The 24825-nt window shown below is 48.0% G+C and overlaps 1 protein-coding gene across 10 annotated transcripts in view; it reads right to left on the reverse strand.

The window, feature by feature from the left end:
- LOC138503805 (3-galactosyl-N-acetylglucosaminide 4-alpha-L-fucosyltransferase FUT3-like) overlaps window positions 1–24825 on the reverse strand; it is a 128708-nt gene that overhangs the window by 33706 nt on the left and 70177 nt on the right. For 2 of the 10 annotated variants that reach the window (XM_069623817.1, XM_069623818.1), the window contains one exon: window positions 1619–1704. The exons of the other annotated variants lie outside the window; for them this stretch is intronic. The gene's annotated coding sequence lies outside the window, so the exon portion shown is untranslated. The remainder of the gene's footprint in view (window positions 1–1618; window positions 1705–24825) is intronic. 10 annotated transcript variants of the gene reach the window in all.

Here is a 24825-nt window from a genome sequence, read left to right on the forward strand (position 1 = left end):
GTAACATGAGGAGTAGCTTTTCCACTTTGTATATTTGCACCTACTATGTCCTTTGTATGCATGCCTGATGTATCTCCCCATAACATGAGGAGTAGCTTTTCCAGTTTGCATATTTGCTCCAACCATGTCCTATGTATGCACGTTTGATATAGGTTCCTGTAACATGAGGCGAGACTCTACCAGTCACTATACTGCATCTTCTTTGTCCTGTACCAAGAACTTTCTGTAACTAGCGCCTCGATGCCCCAGGGTTTTGAGCTCTGAATAAATGCTAAATAAATAAATACAAAATAAATAAATGCATTAAATTCAGTGTGCATGTGTTCTGCATCTAAAGTAAAGCAGAGCTCTCAACTGTACACAGGTGCCCTTATGGTTGATAGACTAATATAAAATAACCCATCTCCTCCTCTAGCACTGTGGCACACATAATACGGATCAGCATCATGAAAAATTCAGACCAGCAGTCATATAGTCACGTAAACCAAAAATAATTGATCAGGGCCCACAGTTTGGACAGACCTGGGTGCTGCATTGAAAGTATATCCCACCCACACATCAGAATACCAGAAAATAAACTTTTCTTTTTAATACATTTAAATTACAATAACTAAAACGGAATCACATGTACGTCACATGTAGTCTCACACCTTATTAGATGGGTCACCCAAAAGTAAATGTAAATCCAACATTACAGAGACAACAAAGTGTATACTCAGGAACACAATTACCATATTTACATCAGTTACCTAAAGCCATACACTGAGAATCGTCATAATTGCCACCCCATTTTCGGACCATGGGGTTATTGCTGTTACTTCTTGTTTTGTGTCACTTATTGCACATTTTACATTTTTCTTCAGATCCCAAAATGAACCGTCGACACAATGGGCCTCATTACAATGTTGCCGGTCTGGAAACAAGGGTGCCGACAGGTCTATCCAAATGTATTTCAAATGTATTTATATATAGAATCAATCTATCTTGCAATTCAAAAGCAAACCTATGGGAAATAAGAACCAACCCTCCTACCTTAGGTGGGCTGTCTCTCAAATATCCCGGCTTTATTCAAATTAGCACGTGGTTGGGGATGATATGATATATGATATGATATGATGAGTAATTTAGCAGCAGACAGGGAGGTCAGCAAGCGAGAGAAAGAGAGAAAGCCGAAGCAAAAAGGAAGGTCTTGAGCTGCGTTCAGAACCTTAGGTGGTCATGCTCAAGTCTCAGAGAAGCAGGGAGGCCCTTCCAGGCAGAGGCCCCTGCGGAGGAAAGAGATCTACCTCCCACTCTCTGACAGTGTTTGACCATCAAAGAGTTGGAGGTAGCTGGGCAAAGGGCTCGAGAAGGAAGATGGGTAGAAAGATAGAGTTGGATGCAGTGCGAGCACGATCCCAGAAAGCTTTGTAAGCAATGCAGAGGGTCTTGATCTTGATCCTTGGCGCCACGGGGAGACAGTGGAGAGATTTCAGGGCTGGAGAGATACAGTCCCTGGGCTTGAGGCCAAGGACAGATCTTGCAGTCCTGTTCTGGATTAGTTTCAGATGTGTTTCTATATGTGTCCTTGCTTACAATGGATTGAGAGAACGTATTGATGAAGTCAAACATAGCTCACCTTCTTGTTGGTGAAACCCCGAGAAGGAGCTGGATGCAGATGTCTTGCTTAACGGGGCGTGTCAGACACGAAGTCAGGAGAAAATGCTATACAGGAGAACAAATATGTATTACATATTTATATGTGTGGACTCCTCTTCTCATGTTAAAATGCTCAAAGGAATACCCAAGTTGATGCGTGCAGGCTGTCTGATCAAACTGAGTGTCAAGTGAGGTAACAGCAGATCATTTCTACAAAGACCGGATAGAAGTTGCATGTCGGTCTTGGGCTAGAAACTAGACCCGAGAGCCACCTCGGGTGAATGCACTCCTGGCTGAACAATGCATGCTGTGTGTGCCCCACGGTTAACCAAAGAGGTTAGAGGAACCTAAGTTATGTAGCACCGTGAATGGCAATGTACCATGACACTGGGAACACCAGGCCTGACAGGAAATAAGTAAGGGGTAGCAATCTCAGGTGGTACCCAGATGTGGAAACCATTACTCGCTACACACACGGGTCAGTACAAATGCATTAGGTGCATGCCCAAAGTCAACCAGGACTCCCCCAGGTGCAAGGCATGCTGCATGCACTGTTTGGCCTTTCGCTTACCACAGGCATCACTCATGTCATGTCCTCCGGCTGCTGGTTCGGCCATGTTGTTAAAACCTCACATGCCGAGGTATTAACATAAAGAGGCGACTAGCCAAGTAACACGATGCTGCCTCATACTCGGCTGCCATCTTATTGTGGTATTAAGAATAATTGGGACACCACGTACAAGATCAGGGGCTACAGGTGACTAAGCTAACTTGTGTGATTGGTGAACAGATCTAACGTTTGCCATATGAATTATTGCAGGCCCCATCATTTACTGGGCAGCTCATGAACGTCTCTCAGCAATTACGTTCTTTATGTACAGTACATCTAGTTATGAATCCAAGAGCAGATTATTGGTGAACAGATCTGAAAACGGTGAACAGATCTGAAAACGCTTTCCACATGAATAAATGTGGGCACAGGCCACATGCTGGGCAGCTCATAAACATCTCTCAGCATAACTCTTTAGCATTACGTTCTGTATGTACAGTACATCTAGTTATGAATACGAAATCAGATGATTCCATTTAACAGAGAGGTTAAGTCCATGTTTTGTCATGTTTAAACAGTAAATCCACCTTTGTTCCAGCCTGTACAACTGTTTGCCGATGTCTCCACCTCATGGGTGATGTTTCAGAGATTGCAAAATAAACCATTCCAGATCTTTATCACTATGGTTTAGTTTGTAGTGTTCTACTAGAGGTTTATCAGGAACATTATTACGGATACACGATCTGTGTTCCAATATCCGTTGTTTCACAGGGCAAATGGTTTTCCACACATACAGTAAGTCACACAGGCATGCAATCATGTATATAACGTGTTCGCTATTGCAATTTGTGTGTGTTACCAATTCCCATTTTAGCTTGCCATGTTCAAAAACATGTTTTGTTTCTGTGGGATTGCATGCCACACATTGTCCACATTTATAGTGCCTTGTGACCAGGGGCAAGCCCCACATTGTACAAACTGTCTGTTCTTCCCTTACGGGTCGGTAGGTCTGCACTAGTTTTTGTCTCAGATTGGGATTCTTCTTAAAGGCACAACCTTATTTTTCTTCTTCAAAGTGCCTTCCTATTTAACAAGGTGCCAGTTTCTTTGAACAATCTTTTTAGTCTGATTACTGACTGGGTTGTATGTGGAAACACATACCAGCCTGTCTGTTATAGAATTCTCCTTTGGTGTAAGACAAATCTCTCTGTCAGTACTGGTGGCTCTTTTTGGTGAGTTTCTCACAGCTCTTTTGGGGTAACTTTTTTCCAGGAATCTTTTCTTCAACAGGTTTGCATGCAATTTGAATTATTTTCATTCAGAGCAGTTCCTCCGTATCCCAAGGAACTGTCTGTATGGTAGAATGGACCTAAGACCTACTGGGTGAAGGTTTGAATAATGCAGCATCCCCTTGCGGTTGCGGTCTGTCCTGTATAATGATCTAAGCAGATTGTTTTCTTCTTTGTAGATAATGAGATCCAGAAAGTTGATGGATTCCTTGTCGCACATCATGGTGAACTTGATGTTGTGATCACAATTATTGAGCCAATGTTGAAAGTGGGCGAGTTGCATTTCATCGCCATTTCTGAGTAGGAAGACATTGTCTACATATCGCTTCCATATAGGTGTATAGACGACAAAGATACATAGACTTTCATAAAATACCATGCATAGATTCTCCATGTCTGAGGTAAAAGTGGCACCCATTCGGGCTCCCTATTGTTGGATTTAGATCTGTTGTTTAAATAGGAAAACATTTTTGGTCATGGCAAGTCTGGCACACTCAAGAATAAATACAGTGGGAGGATGGTGGGGAAGAGCCCATCTGATTACTGATTACTGACTTCCATGACACCCTCATCTTCGGACTGTCCAATAACATCAAAAAGACTTTCCACGTCATACTCCTAGGCGACTTCAACCTGGGGCTCAACGACCCTTAGGACTCCCATGCCAAAACCCTCAAGAATGCCCTATCCACCCTGGGCTTTGCTCAATCTATTTCTGACTCCACCCACATTAAAGGGCGCACCCTCGACTGGATCAGTCACCATAACTGCTCACTACTTGTCACGGACAACACTCCAATCCCATGGTCTGACCACCATTACATCCAATTCAACCTTCGCACCAAAAAAGAGACCATCTCACCTCCCGCCCCGTGCCCAGCTACTCTCTCCAGGAGCTCCCGCCAGCTCACAGTCGAGAATTTAGCACCCTACCTCCGCAACCCGGCCTTGCAGGCCCCATTCTCCAACAACCCAGAAACCCTAGCCAACACATTCAAAGAAGTCATCACACAAGCAGTTGACGCCGTTGCGCCACTGACCCTCAAAAAAGCCAAGAAAACCAAACACGCTAATTCATGGTTTTCCAAAGAACTCCTTGAACAACGTGCGCAGAAGAGGATTGCCCTCTCCACGTGGAAAGCCAACCTATATGAAACCACCAAAAATGCATTCAAAGCCATCTCAAAATCCTACAAAACCAACATCACCCTAGCTAAAGCTGCCTCCTTCAACGCCAGGATCTATGACGCCAAATCTGGGTCGAAGGAAATCTTCACCATATTTAGGGAATTGGAAAAACCATCCTCTCCTCCTCCCGCTCTCATCAAAGATGATGACTGGTGCAATAATATTCAATCCGCAATGCTAGACAAGCTTAACACTCTTTAAACTAAAATTTGTGGCCATCAAAAAGCCCTCTCCCGCCTCATAGCTAACCTGCATAGCCAACCCACCACACCCTCCATCACCAATCCCTCTCCATCTTTTGACTTCAAAGATATCACTGAGCACGAGGTCATCGCCCTGCTCAAGTCCATCAAACCTTCCAACTGTAAGGGAGATGCTTGTCCGGCTAGTCTCATTAAAGACTCAGATCCTAGCTCCATTCCTTACAGCATTCATTAATTCATCCTTCCAGTCTGGCCACGTTCCAACTGGACTTAAGGAGGCCTGGGTACGCCCACTCCTCGAAAAACCCTCGCTGGACCCAAAGATCCCGGGGAACTACAGACCCATCAACACTGTACCCTTCCTGCTGAAAATCTTGGACAAAGCATCTTACCTGCAAGTCCAAAAGTTCCTTGAAGAAAACCGTCTCCTCGGCCTGCGGCAATCTGGCTTCCGCCCACGACACGGTACCGAAACGGCTCTCCTGGACTTAAAGAACCAAATGGACGATCTAAGAGATGCAGGGAAACCTGCTCTCCTTCTGCTCCTGGATCTATCCGCCGCCTTTGACCTGGTGGACCACAACACCCTCTGCCACCATCTAGCCACCCAAGCCAACTTTTCCCCCAAAGCCTGTGAATGGATTACCTCCTTCCTCCAAGAAAGGGCCATGAAAGTCTTCTCTCACTCAGCCTGTACCACCCCTAGCCACATCACTTGCGGTGTGCCTCAGGGCTCGTGTATCGCGCCCACGCTATACAACCTCTTCACGAGGCCCCTGTTCAGCATCCTTGACTCCCTGGGCATCTCGTATACAAATTATGCGGATGACACACAGGTCCTCATCCCCTTCACAGGCTACTACCTGGCGGATACTAAAACACTAACCACCATCTACTCCACTATCCAATCATGGATGGCAGATAACTGGCTATGCCTCAATAGTGAAAAAACCGAACTCCTCCTTATAGGGGCACCTTCCACTCTGGGGAACCTCGGTGAACAGTACGCTTCCTTCACTAGTGACAACATTCCCATCAAGGTCTCCAATCACGTGAAGACACTTGGAGTCTACCTAGACTCCGACCTGTCAATGGATAGACAGGTCAATGCCATCGCCTCCTCCTCAGCCTACTACTCTTAAATCCTCAACGCTGCCAGACCTTTCCTGTCACGCCAGAATTGCCTCACCATTGCTAGGGAAATAATTGGATCTAGGCTAGACTACAGTAATGCCTTACTCGTTGGGACCCCCAATAAAAACCTGGCCAAACTTCAGCTAGTTCAAAATAATGCACTGAGGGCGGCCACAGGTACTGCGAGAAAAGACCACATCTCCGAAGTCAGAAGACAGGCACACTGGCTTCCGGTGAAAGAGAGGATTGTTTTCAAAACACTCGCCCTCACCCACAAATGCCTCAATGAACTTGCTCCACCCTACCTGACCCAAAGAATAACCAAGCACTCTGCCACCAGACCATTAAGAATGTGCTACTCCAACACGATTGTCACGCCCAAAACACGCAAGGTGCGCGCCGGTGGTGCCAGCTTTCCCACACGGGCCGCCACCCACTGGAACGCACTGCCACCGCACATAAGAATGATTGAATCCCACCAAGCCTTCCGCAAAGCTGTTAAAACCAAGCTCTTTGTATGAAACGTACCTGACTGCATTCTGTTACTGTATGACGAATTTCATGCTTCACCTGCAACTATGCCTGTATTTGTGTATCCATAAGACCTCTGGTCTCATGTATATCCGCTGAATTAAGAATCCAACACTTACTTGTACCAGCGCCTCGATGTCCATGGGCTGCAAGTGCGCCATACAAATGCGAATAAATAAAATAAATAAATCTGTCCAAGATGGATCTAATGATTTTTAGACTCACTTGCTGGGGTACAGAGGTATACAAAGCTTCCACGTCCATCGTAACTAGAATATCGTTTCAATTGGTATTGATAGCCTGAGTAATTTTGATCATCGGGGTAGAATCTTTTACATATGACGGCATCTCTCCTACCAAGGGTTTAAAAAATGCTCCACATCTACTGAGAGAGGTTCTAAGAGGGGAATCAAACGCTGACACTCTTGATCTGCCTGGCGGGTAGGTTATGTTTGTATGTACTTTAAGTAGAGTGTAAACTGCTGCCATCCTCAGGTGTATTTTATTCAGAAACTGCAGTTCTTCTTTGCAGATCCATGCCTCTCTCTCCGCGTCATAGAGTGGCAGTGGGGTGACATACACGTTTTATATGCTTGTGGATCTGATAGAAGGCGTTTGCATTCTTTCTCGTAATTCGCAGTGTCCATGAGGACAATCCATCCCCCTTTGTCTGCTGGTTTTATTGTAATCAGACCCTTCTTGCGCAGATTATATAGGTCAGTGCACTCTGTCTTGTACAAATTATCTATGTGCTAATTTTTCTTCTTTACTGCCTCCGGTGTTTGTTTGATGACAATATTTTCAGAGGCAGTGTATTCCACCGGAAATACATGTGGATGAGGGATGAATCAGGATCTGATCTTAAGACCCATGATATTGTCTATTTGGGGATCAGGGTCCTCGTTCTGGGAGTTTTCTTCCTATTGTTTAGGGACATGTTTTTCCCCCAAAAAATTCGCAATTTGATTTCTGTTTGGAAAGGAAACGCCTTAGTGACAGGTATGAATGATAACCCTTTCAACACTAGGTTATTTTCTGATTCAGTAAGAGTGTGATTGGATAGGTCAATAATTGGTAAAACCCCTTCATTGACTGGTTGGAGTACCATTGTCCCGTCCGCATTTGTGACTCAATCTGTGAAGGCCGTTTTCTGTTGTGTTCTCTTTGGTTTCCCCTGAAAAAAAACTTGTTTTTGCCCCCACTCTTCAAGGGTCCCACATTTATGTTTTACCCCTGGGGTTCTTGGTCATTATCTCTTGATGATATGGAGGTCGCAGAGAAGGTGACACATGTGTTCAATCTCCTGTTGTTCAGATTGTGTTTGCTATAGTATCCCTCCCGAATGAATGGATATGTTTTTTCTTCTTTATAATTGTCTATGGCCCTCATTACGACCCTGGCGGAGGACCATGGTGCAATTTGCACCATGGTCCATGGCGCAAAGCTGCCAACTCCGCCATGGTGGTTGGCGGACTTACCGCCCCATTCCGACCTTGGCGGGGCGGTAAGTCCCCAATCCCCATTTACCCTTCCCCATTCCCATTTTTGCCCCATAGGGTATAATGGGAGTGGGGAAGGCGTTAATTACGCCACCGTAAATTACGGTGGCGTAATTAACAACAAGTCCCGTAGCGCCATGGATTTTTCCGCCTGCAAAAAGCAGGCGTAAAAATCACCATGGCGCTACGGGAACTCGTAGTCAGGCGGAAAGGTACGCCATGCTTTACGCCGGCGTAAACCCCTTTCCGCTAGGGTCCTAATGAGGGCCTATGTCCTTTTTATTTATTTATGTATTGTTTCCTTGTTAGGCACTTATACAGGAAATAAATACTGTTTGAAAGCGCCCACGCGGCAACAGGGAAGGGACAACGGGATGTGAAAATGATCAAAATACATACAAATATTAATAGAGTGGGAGCGGGAGGGGGGGCAAACCTACTATCCCTTGTGAGTGTTCAGAACGTTCAAGTGCAGAAGGGAAGGGGAATGGGATAGGTGCTGAGGTGCTCATGGGTGAGCAAGAAATGAATTGCAATGCAAGGTAAGTGCAAGCCTGGATGGTGGAAGGTGAGCTAGGCAAGTGCTGAGAATAGACAGAAGCTGGTGAGGATTTGGTGTGGGAGGTCAGGGCCCCAGGGATGCATATGGGCCCTGAGCACCAAACACGCAACTGTGAGATTAGCAGAGGAGAGTGGGAGGGAAGGCAAAGGTAAAGAGGAATTTCTTGAGGAGCCTCCGGAATTTAAGAAAGTCCTGCTCAAGGTGAAGAAGGAGGGGGAGCTTGTTCCAGAGAAGCGAGCCAGATGAGGAAACAAACCGACCTCCTGCCCTCTGTTGAGCGATACGCTTTACACTTAAAGAGTTGTTGCCAGAGGAGCGCAGCGGTCTAGAAGGAGAATATTTAGTAAGAGAGAGTTGCAGATAGTGTGGTCCCCAGCCCTAAAAAGTCTTGTGGATGATACAGAGGGATTTGAATTTAATCTGTGCAGCAACCGGGAGCCAGCGAAGACTTTTTAGGGCCAGAGAGATGAGATCCCTGGGCTTGAGGCCAAGGATAAGTCTTGCTGTCGTATTCTGGATTAGCTAGAGAGGACGCAGAGTGAAAGAAGGAAGATTAAGGAGGAGGTTATTGCGATTGTCAAGTCTAAAGAGAACTGGGGCTCAGGTAACATTGAGCTTATGGGGGAAGGTGAGAAAAGGTAGAATTCCTTTGATAAGGAAGAGCTGTTAGTGGGAGATTTTGGCAACGTTCTGAGTTTGAGGAAGGAAGGAGTGTTTTTGAATTTTTCTCTTTAGGTTTAGTTGTTTAAATTTGTCAATTTCTAGGTCAAGATTTGCTAACTTTTTCTTTGCTTCACGGACATAGCAATCCTTTCTCAGTATGAACCTGCTGCATGCCAGGACTATTGTAATGACTTTACACTCGTAATCTATACTAGCAATTGAACAGTTGCCCATACTCTGAATATGATTTGCATGCAATGTAATGCTCGTTGCTTTTTTTGTTTTATCGGCTGCTAAAGGGCCATTCAATCTAGAGCACTTTGAGGGCATAACAATGGCAGTAGCCGCTATACAAATACCAAGTAACTTAATGAGGTAGATCCTTGTGGGTATGTTGCAAGCCATGCCATGTTCTGTTTTGTATTTTTTTTATTTTTCTCGTATGTCACCTTATGTAAAGTTTATTTGGGTCATTGCCAAATTATTTTATCTTTGCTTTGTATTGCTATGTTCTGTCATGTTAGGTCATAATTCTCTGTATCATGTTCCATCATGTTATGTCAACATATGTTTAGTTATGCCAATTAGTTATGTTTAAAAATGTTAGGTTTAGTTCTTGTTATTTCAGTGCATCATACTACTCATTTTATGTTTTTCATGCTCCATTTACTTTTGTCTTCTTTTTTTTATAGGTTTGTAAAAATCAACTAGTATCCATTCCTCCCACTCAGTAACATTTATGCATTTTGCGTGTGCCAAAAAACATGTTCAGCAGCTGGATAAAATAATGGCTTCTAAACAGAAGATCGACGTCCGGGTTACAGAGGGTGGCAGAAATCGGCACATTGTACTGTTTAACCTGAAAGGACTGTACATTCGTTTATCAAACTAGGCCATAAGGCCTCTTCTGCAATACCAAAGACGACCTCTTTTGTAATGAGATATCACTCATATGCATTGGACATGCCACCATGGAAATAAAGAAATCTTAAATGTCTTCACACATGTTACAGAAACATGCACACATGCAAATATGACCAGGAGAGGGCACGAAATGTCCTCCACCCGGGAGATTTGGGATGTTGAGTTTACATACCTGCGGCCAGATAACAGAAACTTTGCACTGGTGAAAGGGCAAAGTTTGCATGATATTAGCACTAGGGCAAAGTTTGCCCTCTTCTTAAAAACACTGGGAGACATTAAAAAAAACACTGTGTTAAGTTCCGACGACGCTCGGAACTTCCGTATAATGAAATGCAACTAAATAAAGCAGGTTCGCATAATGAGACGCGGGAGCCAGGATGACGCAATCTACTTTCTTTATTATCCGCACCGAACTGCCGTCGGAGGCGGTAGCCCCGCCTCTTCCCTTCCCGTGGCTACGCCACAACATTTTCAAGAACAAAAAGAAAGGACACAACTAACGATGGACAACATGTCCATAGAAATAGGACACAACATCTCCCCCCCACTTAAATGAGGAGCGCACGTTACTTCATTTCTTCTATCCACCGAGTGGGTCGGCGAATGGTCCTTTTGGACGGGCTTCTCCGTGGTGTCTTCTCCCAGTGCACCGGTGTGTCGCTGTCGCTGTCGCTGTCATCTGCATCTCGTCCTTCCATCCGGTATTCTGACTCCACATCTGATGATTCATAGTCAGTCCTCGAGCGATCAGTGATCTGTTCGGAGTGTCCCTCAAAGTTCTTGAAGAATGACGAGTTTCTCGTAATGGTCCCTTTGGGGCTGGCTGCTGTTATCATGGAGCCGTTGACGTGCGTCACCTTTAAAGGTTCAGGTCTGAACGCCGGGGTGTCCTTGGTGTTTTGTTCTTGTCTTACTAGCACCACATCACCCACTTGAATGTGACAAGGCTTGGCTTGTCTCTTTTGATCAGTGTATGCTTTTGTCATTTCTTTGCTTCGCTTGTCTCTTTTGATGGCGTCATCAACAACGGTTGGTGGCGGTTGGGCATGGGGATTGTGGGGCAGTTGCTTTCGTATGATGCGCCCGAACATTAGCGTGGACGGGCACACCCCTGTGGTGCTGTGTGGAGTGTTCCTGTATTCACGTAGGAGAGTGCAGATGGCCTGCATGAATGAACGATTTGTGATAGAGCATACTTGGAGGGTTCTCTTGAGAGAGCTCATGAACTTCTCGGCCATTCCATTTGCTTGTGGCCACAGTGGTGTGATTGTTCTATGCTGGAAGCCTAGGTGTTCCGCGAACATTGCGAAGTCATGACCACTGAATGGTGGGCCATTGTCTGACTTTACTATTGATGGTATGCCATAATCAGAAAAGGTCTTGTCCAGGGCTAGGTATCACAGCTTGTGCACTTGTTGAATGAATGAGATGTACCTCCGGGAACCGTGACATTTCGTCCACGATTACCAGCACATATTTCCCGTTTGCCAGTGGTCCAAACATATCTACGGCCACTTTGTCCCACACTTGCAGAGGCATCTCTGACGGGTGGAGGGGTGCTGGGAATGTTCGGGGCCCCACCGCTTGGCAGGTGAGGCAGTTACCTAGGATCTGTTCCACTTGTTCGTCCAGTTTCGGGAACCAGACCTTTGTTCTCAGTTGTCTCTTGGTGGACACTATTCCGCGGTGGCCAGTGTGAGCTATGTCTAATATTTGTTTCTGTAGGCTAGTGGGGATTACGATTCGGTTCTCTTTGAGAAGCAGACCTTCTGGAGACACGGATAGTGTGTGTCGTATCAATTTGAAAACGCGAAGATGAGCTTTCTCTGCTTCTGTCAGTCCTTTGACATACCACCGGCCCGTTCGCAGACACTCCTTTACAATAGGCATCAGCTTGTCTGCAGATGTGGCTTCCACAAGTTGAGCAATGGAGACATGCTTTGGAAGTGCATTGTTAACTAAGAAGTTGACATATTGGTTTGCTTTTATGGACTGTCGTTCCACTTGAGCTGGTAGCGGGTATCTGGAGAGAAAATCAGCAGGGTTGTTCTCTTTCCCTGGGCGATGTATGATCTTGAAAGAATATTCTTGTAGACGCAGACCCCATCTGGCAATCCGGGGTGGCATTTTGGCAGTGGGTTTGCCATATATCGTGGTCAGCGCTTGGTGATCGGTCACGACAGTGAATGGGCGGCTATATAAGAAGAGATGGTAGTGCTCACAGGCCCATACAACTGCGAGACTTTCCTTTTCCGGTTGCGAGTACGCGCATTCCGCCTTCGATAGACTCCGACTGGCATAGGCTACTATGCGCTTGGGTGAATTGGGTGGTGCTCCCGGTCTGGATTGAGCTAGAATGGCACCCAGGCCTACTGGACTAGCGTCCACTGTGAGTTCCGTATCGTAATCGGGATCATAGTAGGCCATGCATGAAGCTGATGATATGCGTCGTTTGATTTCCTGGAACGCCTTTTCGCATTCTGTTGTCCATTCAAATTCCTGGTCTTTGCCAGTGAGAACCCTTAATGGAGTGCTCACTGACGCAAAATCTTGAATATATCTCGTGCAATAACTCGCCATGCCCAGAAATGATCGTATGCCCGATGATGAAGTGGGAGTGGGGGCATCCACCAGGGCTTGCACCTTCTCTGGATCTGGGCACATGCCCTTGTTCGAAAATATGTGTCCAAAGAACTTGAGTGTGGTCTTATTAATCTCACATTTTTCTGGGTTGAGCGTGAGGTTGGCGTTTTCTAACGCCATGCAGACCCTTCTTAACGTGTCATCGTGACTTTCTTGGGAAGTGCCGAAGATGAGAATATCATCACTGTAATTCAAGCAGTGTGGAATGTGTTTAATTATTTGATGTATTTCATTCTGAAAAATCTCGGCCGCAGATGACACTCCGAAACTTAGTCTCTTGTATCTGAAGAGTCCTAGATGAGTTGAGAACGTGGTTATATATCGTGATGATGGGTGAAGTTCAAGTTGATGGTAGCCTTTATTCAGGTCGAGCTTCGAGAAGATGGTGGCCCCATGCAGAAGGTGTATCATGTCAGTCATGCATGGAGCTAGATGTCGTTCTCTTTCAATGGCTACGTTTGGAGCACGCATGTCTACACAGATGCGTATCTTGGAGGTGCCATCTTTCTTGGGTACCGGGACTATTGGTGAAACCCATGGAGTCGGGCCTGACGCTGGTTCGATTATGCCCTGTTGGAGCAGTGAGTGGATCTCATCTTCTACTTGCCGTTGTATGTTGAGGGGAATACCCCGGTAGTGTTGAGCAATGGGTTTTACCTGTTGATTGATGTGTAGTTTGATTTGCTTATCTTTTAAGCACCCAAGTCCTTTGAAGAGCGAAGGAAATATCTTCTGGATCATGTCTTTGGCGCTGGAGGTGTATGCAGACATGATCTGATACATGATGCTAATTAGACCCATTTGTATTGCTGTGCGGAAGCTTAGGATGCTTCCTCCCGGAACTTCACCTTTGATTACATATATTTTTACTTTCTGGCTCTGCTCCTTGTATTGACAGTGTGCGTTGAACATTCCTATGCAGTCTAGCGGTTTGTTGGACCCGTAGGGGTATATTAGCGTGTCGGCTTTCTTTAAGTCTTTCTTGATTTCCAACGATTTGTATATTATGTCATTGATAACATTCACAGTGGCACCTGTGTCGATCAGAAATTCTAAGTTTTGGCCATTCAACTGGAGTAGCAGAGTCGTACTGTATTCAGCCGCTGTGGCATTTCCGATGGCATGTACGTATGCTCGTTTTCTTTCTCCACTGGATGAAGATGACCTGGTTGTCTGTCTTTCCTGAGGCGAATCATCCACATACCTGATCCTTTGTCTTGTTCTGCGGTGCGGGGAGAGGCGTCTGCTCTCTCGGTGGTTAGACGTTTCTCTCTCTCTCCTTTCTTCTCGCCTCCTCGAGGATGGCGCGTATTCCTTGGCTGAACTGTGAGAGCGCCTCCTCCCATACGTGGAGCCTCGATTTGGATATTTGCGCGGGCTTTCCCGTCTGGAACGTCCCCCTTCTTGTCTCCCGGCTTCTCTTGTGCTCCCTGAGCCTTGGAGGAATTTAATGTTCTTGCAGACGGACTGGAAGTGGTTTTCCCCCCCGCATTTATCACACTGATGTCCAATCGCAGGGCATGGGCCTACGTGGGGAAAACGGAATCCACATCGATAGCATTTCTTTTGCTCTGACGGGCCAGCAGGCGTGCGGATGGGGCAGAGAGACGCTGACTTGGCATTTTGCGTGATGGAGATGTTGCCTAGGGACTCCGTTTGTAGGTTTAGAGCAGCGTCTGCTCTTGCAATTTGGAGGATTTCTTCCAGCGTCCTGCTCTTTTGTAGCAATTTTTTACGAAAATCAGGGGAACCGCACCCTGCGATGGCTTGTGATTTTAGTGCCTCTTCAGTGGAATATTTGTCAAAGTCGCAGTACTTGGCTCTTTTCCTTAGCCTCATGATAAAATTATCCATGCTTTCATCTTTGTCTTGTGTCGTTGTGTGGAAGACATGTCTCTCATAGTCGACATTCCATAGGGGTGCGAAGTACGCATTTAATGAGTCAATTATACCTTGAAATGAGTTGGTGTTGGCATCCGGCATTTCGAACACGATGTCCCGCACCATGGGACCCAGGGAGTGAAGCAGGATGCCTCTCAAACGGCGTTCTTCTCTCACACCAGAAGCATTGATGTAAATGTGGAGTTCTTTTAGCCAGCGAGCCCATCTGGGTGCCAGGCTGTTAGTATCAGTCATGTCAAAGTGAGGGACTGCTTGTAGCTGCAGAGATTCAGAGGAATTGTCCTGTCCATTGCTGGCTGCTCTCGGAGTGGAGCTGGCTTGAGGGCTCTGTAGGCCGCTGTCAGCATTGTCTGCCGACATGTTAGTAGGTGTGGCTGGGTTGCGCTGCTGTGGCACTCTACTCACTGGAGTGTCGTGTGCTGAGGGTCCACCTCCACTTCCTTCTTCAGCACGGCCTCGCCGACTGAATGTAGGGGCTAGCGGTGATCTGGCCTGCATGAAGTGTCATGGGCAGCCGGTGGCCCTTAATTAGTGTGCTGTGTAACTTCTGGCGGCTCACCTCCTGCAGCGTGTATGAGTTGGCGGGAGCTTTCCCTCCACCGCCTCTGTTACTGATGATGCCTTGCAGTGTCTGAGGCTGCGGCGTTCCTCCGCGGCCCTCACGCGACGCCGGAGCTGCCTGCGGGTGGGTATAAATTGGGTCTGCAGCTCTGGTGGTGTCTGAGGCTGCGGCGTTCCTCCGCGGCCCTCACACGTCGCTGGAGCTGCCTGCGGGTGGGTGCGAATTAGGTCCGCAGCACGGGTGGGTCGTCCTCGTCGCCAATGTTAAGTTCCGACGACGCTCGGAACTTCGTATAATGAAATGCAACTAAATAAAGCAGGTTCGCATAATGAGACGGGGGAGCCAGGATGATGCAATCTACTTTCTTTATTATCCGCACCGAACTTCCGTCGGAGGCGGTAGCCCCGCCTCTTCCGTTCCCGTGGCTACGCCACAACATTTTCAAGAACAAAAAGAAAGGACACAACTAACGATGGACAACATGTCCATAGAAATAGGACACAACACACTGCACCTCGACAAGTGCAGGTTGGCATGGGCTAAAATAGACATAGTTCAAAAAAGAGGCATTTTCTGTAAATGTTTGCACAAAGGCAACGTTTACCCTAGTGCTAATACGGAATGGTATTAGCACTAGGGCAAACTTTGCCCTGATACAAAAATGCATCTTTTTAGCACTAGGGCACATTTAGCCCTGGTGCTTTTAATATGCCTAAATGCACTTGTCGAGGTGCAATGGTTTTTTAATGTGTTCCAGTGTTTTTAAAAATAGGGCAAACTTTGCCCTAGTGCTAATACCGGGCAAACTGTGCACTTGCACCGGTGCAAAGTTTCTGTAATCTGGCCCCTGGGAGCGCCCTTTGTGAGTGGGCAGAGGGAGACCAGCGGTGGGAGCTGCAATATGCATTCCTGTCGTTAATGTTCTGCAGGGAACTGATGTCATCAATGTTCATTTGCGTGTGCACCTGCACATGCGGAGAACTTGCGTAATCAGCTAGGGTGCAGACGGGAGGATGGCGCTCATTTTGACACTAGCACAATATGTATGTGTCTGTGGTAGGGCGGTGGGAGGGCACGCGCGCAATCACATATTTGGGGCACGCTTCCTTTGCACCGCTGTTTTTGCTGGGTTAGGTTATTGTTGGTTTTGGAATGCTAGGCTGGGGCACGTTTTGCTGTGTGTCTGCACTATGCTACATCATTTATACTCTGCCCTGCCTTGGAATGCTATGCTCGCTTATGTTTGAAATGCACTGCACTGTGCTAGCTTATGCTATGCAAGGTCGTCCAGTTTTTAAGCTCTAGGAAGATGTCGTGTAATGTTTGTTAGGATCCATGTGTTTTGTTTCCAAAACTAAAAGCATGATAACTAGAATCTGACAGAGTTTTGCTTGGTTTTCAATCAATTTTATTTTCATGCATTTAGTACGCCCTTTTTAATATTTGGGACACCAAGGCGGTTTCCTTTTATACTAGCTGGCCAGATCCAGTTACGTCAGTTTATATTATGTGAGGTTTCATTATGATGTTTTGGATGAAAGTCTTGAAGCCACCAAAATGTGGCAATTGGCACTCAACCCCAAACGCCCAAATAAAAGAAAAACACAGGAACGGAAACTAGAGCTGGAAATGTGATCTGGTAACAGACTCTACACCCCTGTTTTGACCTGAAATGTGCATGCTAACCTACAGGAAAAGGTAACTGCAGCCCAGGTCGAGAAGGATATGAAGGCAGAATTATGCAGATTAACACCGATAAACACACAGATAAGAGCGTTCCCGCTTCACGCATCCCTGTAAGCATCCCCATAAAAGGTTCTAGCGGGACTATATTGAGCGTCGTGTCATAGCCTCAGAGTAATAGTTCACGCTTAGTTACCTATCAAGAGAGAAGGGGGTCACCTGGCCACTGCATACAGAAGGACAGACACCCTGCCCTTCTCGACCTACCACCTTCCCCATTCACATAGTGTAATGAACACATCATATATAGGCAGGGCAGCCATATTTGCTCACTATAGAAGGCTATCTATACTAAGATGGTCTACTTCCATGCAGCATGCTTCTGCAAAAAACAATGTGGCATTCTCTAGGAAATGATGTTCTGAATTTCTTCACACATACCTGCACATGTCTGTAAATTGATTCTGCACTTTTCTGTAACCATCCATAGCTGGTCATTTTACACATGTTCACGGTCACTATTATAACAAGCATTGGCAATGCCAACAGTTTGGGCTTTTCTGTAGCATGTGAAACACATTTGCCAAGCACTGCGGTACTGGTAGGAACTGTCCACCGATGGTAGCAGCTGTAAAACGGTGGGAAAGCACAGGTGAGAAGTCAGAGAGTAGGTGGAATGAACGTGCAGGGGGAAATGAGAGCAGAGGGAGACTGAGAGCACTGGGAATGAGAGCACAGAGGAATGAGAGCGCAGGCAGGAAATTATACTCACCCGCCCTCTCTCTCTGGTTTACTGGTGTGTCCTGTGTGTTGATCCTTCATCACAGAGGGTCAAAAACCTTTCTGTGTGCTAATTGTCAGTGGTACAGAGTTAGAAGGTTAGGGTTGACTTGTATCAGCCTCACCTTCCGTTGGTTTTTAAAAACAAACAATTTGTGTGGCTTGGTATTGAGTGGGAAGGAATGTGACTAACTTCCTTTTAATTCTTTTTTCTGTAGGAAAACGCCATGAAAGCGTAATGTACACCACCTATTCAAGTGTGTTGCATGGCATTTGAAAGCATGTAGTTGGGTTATAGTGTCCACGCTATAAGCCAGCACACTACTGTATCCTACAAAAACAGTTATTTGTCCAAGATCACACACTTTGATCAACTGCTTTTTCCAGAAATCTAACAAAGGGCCAGCTGGTTCCAGTAGAGCGCATAACTACCATGTACCCATCCTCATATGCCAACCTGCATTGAAAAGCAGCCAAAGCCCCCATTTGAAGCGCTCATGTTAAAGCTCTTATTTCAATATAGTTTCGGCTTTATAGGTAGCGATTTCAGCGCCACCTAATAGAGAAAACTAAAAATTAAAAAATACTTGTAAAAGCAGTAACTCCTATGGATTTGAGTTTCATGAACTCTGAGTCACCCGCAGTCCAGGTTGATTGCCTTTAAGTGCATTTTATTGTTGCCTGACATAGTATTCCCCCTACTCCTCCCGACCCCCCCCAAGGGTTTGTATTTATTGAGGACTCTGTCAATTGTGCCCTGCACTGTTTACTTTCATAAGAATACAGAAATGGCGTTTGTGGCGCTCTAGCTATTTTGTGCAATTGTTCACAGGAGTAGAACATTCAGCGCAGTGTTATGGCCCCTGCAAACATTGATTAAACTCTCCACTGTTCAGGGAGCCCGACAGCGATTCAAAGGAGGAAATGTAAAACTTGAAGGCACCGCATTACAGTGACATTTCCCTCTATAAAGCTGCCAATATTTTAACCGGCCACATAAATCATCTCGATCGGTTCAATTCCATATCTTCATTTTTTTTAGAAGATAAAATGTGTTATCTTGAAAAATTAAGCATGCCTTAAACATGGTGAGGGGATCCAATGCCTTGAGGTGCAGAGTGAATAATTTCAATTTCAATGGGCCTGATCACGACTTCGGCGGTAACCCTTAAATCCGGCGGTAGGGCTATTACCGCCGGCGGTATTACCGCCGGCGGAATGTGTTGACTTTCACATAAGGCGTGCACGAGAGGTACATCCAATCTTTATGCGAGAACACTGCAGGCCTCCGAGTTGCCTTTTACAGGGGCTGCTTTGGATGCTCTCTTTAAGTGATGCCTTCCTTGATGATAATGCTGTATTAATTTACAGTGATGATTGATATGGGAATAGATACGTTGTGATTGAAAGCAACCTTTGTCAATAAAGAGGCCAAATACTCCAACCGTATATTGGTCTGAATTCGCTCAGTAGGAGAGCTTTCAGAGCCTTATTGACTTGCTGTCCAAATGTTGTTACTTACCCGAGGCGTCCATTGTTTAGCTGGTATGAGCATTCTTATCAAACATGGCTTTTCCAAATACTGGTCTGGAAATACACACTGCCCGCTATTATCCGGTGCTTTTGATGGTGGGAGTTTTGTTTCCACGAGAAAAGGAATTTTTTTTTATCTTTGCATGCCGATTGTCAAATTATTTGCAAAGCAGAAAATAACCGCCATTTTACCTGCCGCCTATTTATTTCTCTACCGAGGGAGCCAGCCAGCCTTACATGCTTCTTGGTTCCAAAAGTAAACGAGGTTTACACACATACACGCATTATTTGTTGTTCTTTTTGTGTGCACCTGCTTTGGTGTCCACAAAAGTAAACCAAAGTACACATATATCTAGCGCATTTTAATTGCTCTCTAGAACTGCACATAACCAATATAATACGACAATTTGGCCACCACTCACCACGTCAGGGAACATTATAGGGAAATTACACGCAAAACTATTTTCGCACAAGCAAATGATCCCAGATTTTGACAAATTGCCATAAATTAATGTTCTCTCTTGGTGATAGCCCAGAAGCGCTCCCCTAAAAAGGCTAAATGATAAACTAAACAGCCTGTTTAGACGCAAATGGAAACTGTAGATAGCGTAAGTCCATGCCAAAAAAAAATGGCTGCCCTGGTAAACAAATACAAACTGAAAACCACTGACATCACCCACTGCACAGCCAATTAGGTGCTCCTTACATTAAAAACACTCGACAAATCCCCCGCAAGTCACTAGATGTACATTTTTATAGCCAGTTTAAACCAAAACGTAAATATTACACAAACCTGTTTATTTTTAATTAAACATACTGTGAAATGTGTAACAGAACATGAAAGCTGCAGGAAATATATTTGAAAGCATCAAACAAGTCAAATGACTTTTAAATAACATTAAAACATGGCGGCCGCCATTTTGGAAGGAAAAATGGCTGACAAATTCAACACACAGTAGAAATTCAGCCAACGAGTGCAAAAAGAGGTGTATTGTGGGTGGAGATTGGTGGGAATGGGTGAAAAACCCTATTGATTTCACTTAGCGATGGGTGTTCAATGGGTGGGACACATAGCCACACTACCATTTATCCATCCTCATATGCCAACCTGCATTGAAAAGCATTACAACAAACCTGCATCCAAAGCCCCTGCTTCAAGCTCTCATATTAAAGCTCTTATTTTAATGACAATAGTTTTGTCTTTATAGGTAGCGCTTTCAGCGCCACCTAATAGCCAAAATTAAAAAATTAAAAAAACAGTTCTCCTCCCACAGTCAATTCGGTTTACACCAGTTACATACATATCAATATAGAGCATAATAAGTCAACATACATTGAACTATTCCTAACAAAAACAGTCATAAAAGCGTGTGCATAAAATACCAAATTGCTAAAATGCCTTTCGTATCTTTTAAAAGCAGCATTAGCATAAATTACATACAACCATTTTAAAACATCATGTCATTGCAGTTCATTAGGACAGACATTGGGCCTCATTACGAGTGTGCCGGTCCGGTAACAACAGTGCCAGTAAGCCTACCAGCACCACTGTTACCGGACTGGCACACTCAAAGTCTGCGGGCGGCTGCCGTCCCGCCCACCAGGCCTGGCCTGGCGGGCACGACGGCAGCCGCCCGCAGACTTTCCGGGAAGCACCAGCACCGTTATTAACGGTGCCGTTGCTTCCCTCATCCCCATTCCCATTGAGTCCAATGGGACTCAAATGGGAATGGGGATTTACATTTTTCGGGTGCCTGACTTCCAGGAACACCGGGGTCGTAATCCCCTGGTGTTTCCGTGGAGCCAGGCAGCGGAAAATGCAGAGTCCGGTGCCAGCCTGCCGGTTTTACCGGCATGGCTACTGCCGGACTCGTAATGAGGCCCATTGCCTCCATTGTAGTCCTTACATTATAGCAGATAAAATGTCTCCTGAGCCAACATCTCCTAAGATCCGACAGCAGGGTATACACCATCCTAAAATGAGATAGATCTTCATTGACACTTGATCCACAAGCACATGTTCTGGTAGTTCCAAGGCATCTTATACTGCCCTTCAATGGTAAGACATTCAGTCTTATCATTAAAATGAGCCTCCTATGCTCAGGGGGCATCAGATTAATTCTGTCACTTTCTACAAGAGCCACCCAACGTCAATCTATAAATACTTTCAGTGAGCTCATATTACAGATACACTTCAGTAGATAAGAATGGTCTAACATTTTTGCTCTGTTTTTCCAGCTTCTTGTTGCCACCTTTGCAGACCTGCTTAAAATCTAAGCCCCAATTCCTCAACAGAGCTTCACCCTTTTTAAAGCATGGGATGATAAGGCCTGTTTTTCACCTATTTCATTTGTGATATTGGGTTTGGGAATATATATATATATATATATATACATATATATATGTATATATATATATATATATATATATTACATGGCCACGGTAGTGGCCATGTAGTTATGGTTAAGTTGGTGTTTCCATAGGAAGAGCACTTTTTGGGCGGCTTATAATTTCGCTCCCCCTGGACGAATCCTCACCAAACTTTGCAAAAAAAAGTATATGGCCCAATCTGCAAAGTTTGGTGAGGATTCGTCCAGGGGGGGCAAAGTTATAGGTGATAGGGCAAGCAGCTTGCGTGATGTCCGCGGACATCTGACGTGCTTTTCTATTGGCTGCCGTGAAGCGTGAGGTGCGTCTATTTTCAGAGACGCCCGCCATCTTTGTTTATCGGAGCGGGATCTGCTGCCTGCACAGTGTGGATGTGGGCTGCATCGGCTCTGCATCGGCCCTGCATCTTCCACGAAAAGGCGGTGAGGCACAGGCTCTCGTGTCTCTCTCTTGTTCCCCCCAGCCCCCGCTTATTTCCCGTGTCTCCCATGTTCCCCCCCTCGCTGATTCTCTGTGTGTTCCTCCCACCCCCCGCTCATGCTCCGTTTCTCTTTCCCGTTCCCCCGCTCATGTCCCGTGTCTCTCCCCTTCCCTCCACCCCCACTCATGCCCCTTGTCTCTCTCCCCTTCCCCCCACCCCCGCCCTGTGTGTCTTTCCCCTTCCCCCCCACCCCCCGCTCATGCCCCGTGTGTCTCTCCCCTTCCCCCCCAACCCCGCTCATGACCCGTGTGTCTCTCCCCTTCCCCCCACCCCCGCTCATGCCCCGTGTCTCCCTCCTTTCCCCCACCCCCCGCTCATGCCCCGTGTCTCTCCCCTACCCCCCACCCCCCGATCATGACCCGTGTGTCTCTCCCCTTCCCCCCCACCCCCCGCTTATGCCCCGTGTGTCTCTCCCCTTCCCCCTCACCCCCTGCTCATGCCCCGTGTCTCTCTCCTCTTCCCCCACCTCCCGCTCATGCCCGTGTCTCTCCCCTTCCCCCCACCCCCTGCTCATGCCCCGTGTGTCTCTCCCCTTCCCCCCACCCCCCGCTTATGCCCCGTGTGTCTCTCCCCTCCCCCCCGCTAATGCCCCGTGTCTCTCCCCTTTCCCCCACCCCCCGCTCATGCCCCGTGTCTCTCCCCTTCCCCCCACCCCCTGCTCATGCCCTGTGTGTCTCACCCCTTCCCCCCCACCCCCTGCTCATACCCCATGTCTCCCTACTGTTCCCCCACCCCCTGCTCATGCCCTGTGTCTCTCTCCCCTTCCCCCCACCCCCCGCTCATGCCCCGTGTCTCTATCCCCTTCCCCCCCACCCCCCGCTCATGCCCCGTGTATCTCCCCCCTCCCCCCCACCCCCCGCTCATGGCCTGTGTGTCTCCCTCCTTTCCCCCACCCCCCCGCTCATGCCCCGTGTGTCTCTCCCCTCCCCCACCCCCCGCTAATGCCCCATGTCTCTCCCCTTCCCCCCCACCCCTCGCTCATGCCCTGTGTCTCTCCCCTTCCCCCCACCCCCCGCTCATGCCCCGTGTGTCTCTCCCCTTCCCCCCACCCCCCGCTCATGCCCCCTGTGTCTCTCCCCTTCCCCCCGCCCCTCGCTCATGCCCCGTGTGTCTATCCCCTTCCCCCCACCCCCGCTCATGCCCCATGTGTCTCTCCCCTTCCCCCCACCCCCCGCTCATGCTCCGTGTCTCCCTACTGTTCCTCCCAGCCCCCGCTCATGTCCCGTGTGTCTCTCCCCTTCCCCACCCCCCGCTCATGCCCCGTGTGTCTCTCCCCTTCCCCCCACCCCCCGCTCATGCCCCGTGTGTCTCTCCCCTCCCACCAACCCCCCGCTCATGCCCTGTGGGTCTCTCCCCTTCCCCCACCCCCGCTCATGCCCTGTGTGTCTCTCCCCTTCCCCCCACCCTGCCGCTCATGCCCCGTGTGTCTCTCCCCTTCCCCCCACCCCCCGCTCATGCCCCGTGTCTCCCTCCTTTCCCCCCACCCCCCGCTCATGCCCCGTGTGTCTCTCTCCTCCCCCCACCCCCCTGCTCATGCCCCGTGTGTCTCCCCCTTCCCCCCAACCCCCGCTCATGCCCCGTGTCTCCCTACTGTTCCTCCCACCCCCCGCTCATGCCCCATGTGTCTCTCCCCTTCCCCCACCCCCCGCTCATGTCCCGTGTCTCCCTACTGTTCCCCACCCGCCGCTCATGCCCCGTGTTTCCCCTGTTCCCCCCACCCCCTTCTCATGACCTGTCTTCCCTGTTACCCCCCACCCCCTGCTCATGCCCCGTGTCTCCCTTGTGTTACCCCCCAGCTTATGCCCCGTGTCTCCCTGTTCCCCCCACCCCCGCTCTTGCCCTGTGTCTCCCCTCTTCCCCCCACCCCCGCTCATGACCTGTCTTCCCTGTTACTCCCCACCCACCGCTCATGCCCTGTGTCTCCCTTGTGTTACCCCCACCCCAGCTCATACCCTGTGTCTCCCTTATGTTACCCCCCAACCCCCGCACATGCCCCGTGTCTCCCTACTGTTCCCCCACCCCCCGCTCATGCCCCGTGTCTCCCCCTGTTCCCCCCCACCCCCCGCTCATGACCTGTTACCCCCCACCCCCCGCTCATGCCCCGTGTCTCCCTTGTGTTACCCCCCACCCCCAGCTTATGCCCCGTGTCTCCCTTGTTCCCCCCACCCCCCGCTCATGCCCTGTGTCTCCCCTGTTCCCCCCACCCCCCGCTCATGACCTGTCTTCCCTGTTACTCCCCACCCACCGCTCATGCCCTGTGTCTCCCTTGTGTTACCCCCCACCCCAGCTCATGCCCTGTGTCTCCCTTGTGTTACCCCCCACCCATGCCCTGTCTCCCCTGTTACCCCCACCCCCCTGCTCATGCCCGTGTCTCCCTTGTGTTACCCCCCACCCCCGCTCATGCCCCGTGTCTCTTCCCTTCCCCCCACCCTCCGCTCATGCCCCGTGTGTCTTCCCTCCCCCCCACCCTCCACTCATGCCCCGTGTGTCTCTCACCTTCCCCCCACCACCCGCTCATGCCCCGTGTGTCTCTCCCCTTCCCCCCACCCCCGCTCATGCCCCGTGTCTCCCCTGTTCCCCCCCACCCCCCGCTCATGACCTGTCTCCCCTGTTACCCCCCACTCCCTGCTCATGCCCTGTGTCTCCCTTGTGTTACCCCCATCCCCCGCTCA

Source organism: Ambystoma mexicanum, chromosome 11, assembly GCF_040938575.1.
Source record: "Ambystoma mexicanum isolate Mex_15411 chromosome 11, UKY_AmexF1_1, whole genome shotgun sequence".
NCBI lineage: Eukaryota > Metazoa > Chordata > Amphibia > Caudata > Ambystomatidae > Ambystoma > Ambystoma mexicanum.